The sequence below is a fragment of the Gymnoscopelus braueri genome, assembly GCF_963280865.1.
Source record: "Gymnoscopelus braueri genome assembly, contig: SCAFFOLD_157, whole genome shotgun sequence".
Classification (NCBI taxonomy): Eukaryota; Metazoa; Chordata; class Actinopteri; order Myctophiformes; family Myctophidae; genus Gymnoscopelus; species Gymnoscopelus braueri.
The window spans coordinates 117,606-121,919 of NW_027660460.1; positions in this window are offsets into that span (position 1 = coordinate 117,606).

The following is a 4,314-nucleotide window of genomic DNA, read 5'->3' on the forward strand; positions in this document are numbered from 1 at the left end:
CATTAATGCTGTGCTTTGATGTACACAACTGACAATGTTATTCTGTGGTTTTCTTAACTGGGATGGCTCAGGGTCGAGGACAGGGTAAATTAAATAAAAATGGGATTGGTATTTAATCTAGTCAAAGGGACAGTGCCCTCAATACCCTCATACCTGACTAACTACTTCTCCAAAGTGAGTGACATCCACAGCCACAATTCTAGAGGGAGAGACAACGATCTGGTACTACCCAAATGTAGAACAAACATGGGACATTTCTCATTCTACTACACTGCTACTAGCCTGAAAAAAACATCAATCAGGAGACCAGGGGGAGGTACAGTAAATGAAATTTCCCATAGAAAGGAGGGGTCATGCCGCTGTTTTTCCTTTTTCCCCTTTGTACATTATTGTATATTAGTGTTTTGTATTTGTTGATGACATGTATTATTGTGTTATATTTTATGCTATGTTGATGAATTGAATACATAAGACCACAATGGAAGTCCCCAAGACTTTTTTTGTGTTATCCTTTTAGCCTTAATGACTGACTACCTCGTGCTGTTTACATTTAAAGTATTCAATCAATCAAAACCGTGACAAACAGAAAACTAGTTGAGCTGGTAGAACTTGATGTCCTACTGTCGTCAAGTAACACGTGTGTCCTCTGAAAAGCTAGCAATCACTATACAGTAATAGCCATATCAAAATAGAAATATATATATAGAAATAATAGATTTCATAAGGGGAGGGCTGGCATATTTTGAAACAAACGAAAATAATTTGATAATTATTGTATTTATTTTGAACAAAACCATGAAAAAACACTTCATAAATAAATCAGAGGACAAAGATAGTCACACAGTCAATACAGATTACAGGAAAGATTTGACAAAAACTACATTATCGATTTAAAGAGCAGTAACACTTATTAACCATCCATACACACCAAACACCACTTATATGATGAAAGTAAATGGCAGATCTGGGAAGTTCTGATCCACAGTCAGTCATTACTTACAATGTTAACAGTTTACTCACGTTAATCAACCATTAAGAATAAAACCAAACTACTGTATAAAGAATTGTATTTCACCTCTTTGGGGCATACATGAATGATAGACAAAAAGAAAATTATACAGAGTATTATAATTGCTTCATGAATAGCATGAACAGCCTTTTCTAAAGTAACCACACATTAGGACTTTCAATTCAAATTAGCTGAAAGTTATCCAGTGACTTCTTGGATCAGGATGCCGTAGGGTCGAATGGCACCTTCCACAATCTCTCTCTCCTGCTGAGAAGAGAGATGTTCTGCGACAGGAATCAGCCAGTAATCCAGCCTCTTACATTGCTCTCTCTTTAGTGGGTTTATCCGGTTCTGCAAGATGACTCTGTATCTTTTGCCATTCTTCTTGGATGTGAACTCCTTGGTGTAACCGTTAGCTGAGTCGAGAAATGGTGTAGAGTAAACACCTCGTCCGTATTGCTGCCTGCTTCCTGCCTTATAGTGAGACTGGATGATACCTTTGGCTCCATCTAGGCTGGTCCCGTGATAGGCGACAGGCCATTCTCCAGGAGCAGAATTATCCCTCCAGCCGTCTGGACCCAGCCAGGTGTTGCCATCTGGGTACTTGTCCTTGACTTTCAGGGCCATTCTGTACCAGCCTTTAGGCCGTCTGTAGGATTCCCCACCTCTTGTGCACGGCGGTTCAGATGGCAAGTTGGTGAAATCGTAATCGTACTTGGGATCAAAGAATTTGTCCATGTCCACAAAAAACTCTCTCTTAACCTCATCGTACTGAAACAATGTGGACAAGAGGCTAGCACCCAATTTGTAGATAAGCTCCGGCGTGCTCAACACCACATCAGCACAACCACAGATGGCAGCAATGATGAATTCATCAACAGTAATGGGTGTCTTCGTAGATAATTTGTCCAGAGGTTTAACATCAGCTCCCAAAAGGACAGAAAGAGCTTCAAATCGGACGTCTTGATCAACCATGGCTAAAAGAGGTCTGGATCTTCGAATGCAGTTGCTGTGGATGTACTGTAATGTAATGTAGCAGTGAATGCTGAGTGAGATTTACTTTCATTTCATGGCCTTATTATCGACACTAATACCACATCCTTTCCTTCCAGAAAGAGCACATGATTTCGCAGAAATCACTCTCGGCAAAGAGAATTGAAAGTGAAAGTTATTTAGTTTTGTTGTTTAATAGCCTGTTTGTCTCTGGATAAGGTCTCATACAGGTCAATGGAAAAAGGGTTCAGGTTTCTATTGTCACATCATGAACTCACAATAAAGTTGTAACGTTTCTTTTTTTTGTCATAAAGTTATTGATTTGTAGCTGATAACTAAGACCCATAGGCAGCAGGATAAAAATAAATAAATTCATTCATCCATCAAAGCAAATAATAATAAAGGACAACAATCAAGAAGACATTGTACAGTAAACGTTTCTTCGCTGAGTTAAAGGCAGACAAATATAAATCCCTGCATGTTCAGTTTTGAAGAAGAAATCTGCACTGAAAGCCTTAAGTAGAACTTACCACATCACAGTAGTTTCACACAGCAGGAGGGTTGGTGCTGGGGCTATCCGGTGGTGGGAAAAGTACTCACATTTTGTACTTAAGTAAAAGTATCAATACTGCAATGTAGAAATACTGTTACAAGTAAAAGTCTGGAATAAAAACATTACTGGAGTAAAAGTACAAAAGTATTGGTATCAAAATGTACTTAAAGTACCAAAAGTAGAAAGTACTCATTACGCAGAATGTCCCATTTCACACGTTTTCAAATGTATAAAAAACTTTTGAAAATAGCAGATCTACAAGCTCACAATGGCTGAAGTGGTTAATGTATGTTTTGTAATAATAATAAAAATCTACAAAGTAACTAGTAACTAAAGTTTTCAAATAATTGTAGTTGAGTGAAAGTATATTTGCCTCTGAGATGTAGTGGAGTAGAAGTAAAAGTATTGAAAATTGGAAATACTCAAGTAAAGTAAAAAAGTACAATGGTGATACCATTGTACTTAAGTACAGTACATGAGTAAATGTACTTAGTTACTTTACACCACTGGGGCTATCGCACAACTTGCTTATCTGAGCAAAGGTTATGGCCACCACACACCCACTGGTCTGGGGGCTGTGCTGCCCCACTCACCATCTTTAGGAAGGTGCCTGGGTGTTTAGGACTGGCCTGAGAGCCTTACAACCTACCACCATAACCTGTCACAGAGGACATGCAGACGTTACACAAGCATGTGAACGTTAAATGAAAAACATGGCATGGCAACAGGAACTGGTTAATACATGCATTGCTCCCTACCTGTCCATCAAATCAGTCACTACACTCCAAATGCAGAACACCTGTTATAGTAGATGTATTATTACTGTGTAAAGTAACTACATTACGTATAAATGATCTCACTGTGAAATACCATTGATAAATGCTATTACAGGAACATTAATGGTGCAGTAAGTGAGTTAAAATAAGTGTTAAATAGCTCTATATTCTGATAGCAATCAGAGTGTTTGTTCAATAACAGGGGCCTGTGAGGATACAAAGTTTAATCTGATCAGGAGAGAGAACTTATACAGGATAAACAAGTGAAATTGAAAGTGATGAAACCTAAAACGAGAAAGAAATGTGCAGAAAAAATTGGAACTGGAACAATTGAAGCCGATAAATGGGTACCCTTTCTCCTGATTGGATGAATTTGGTAACCCACCTGAATGTAAACAGACAGGAAGGCCCCCGTTATTAAACAAACACTTGGTTGCAATGATTTATTTCTAGATTCCAATTTAACCGTGTCACAAAAAAATGTGTGTGATTTAAAACATATCACTTACTGTACGCAATCTTTTACGTCATTACAATAATAAGACAACAAAATATCAAACAGTACTGAAGAGAACATTGATTCCTGTCCTTGGTAAGGGGATCAGACTTTTTAACAATTATTTAGAGAACTGTCTCTCTATGAACATATAAGTACAGCAACTGCAAAGATATCAATTAAATTACCACTTTTTGCTACACATGGATAGGATACAGTGACAGATATTTTGAAAGGTGCAGTAATAGGTACTCACCAGCAGATGGAACTAAAATCAAGTAAATAGGTTATTCAAACCATGAATCCCAGCCGGGGAATCCCTTAATGAAACATAGCTGACCACCCATAAACAGATGTTTGGTGTTATGTACTTAATGAAGGAATATGACAAAGAAATTATCATATGCCTTAAGGACCCCCCACCCACACACACACTTTGAGAACTGGATTGTAAAACGCTCAGAATAAATAACAGCAGTTGCTTCAT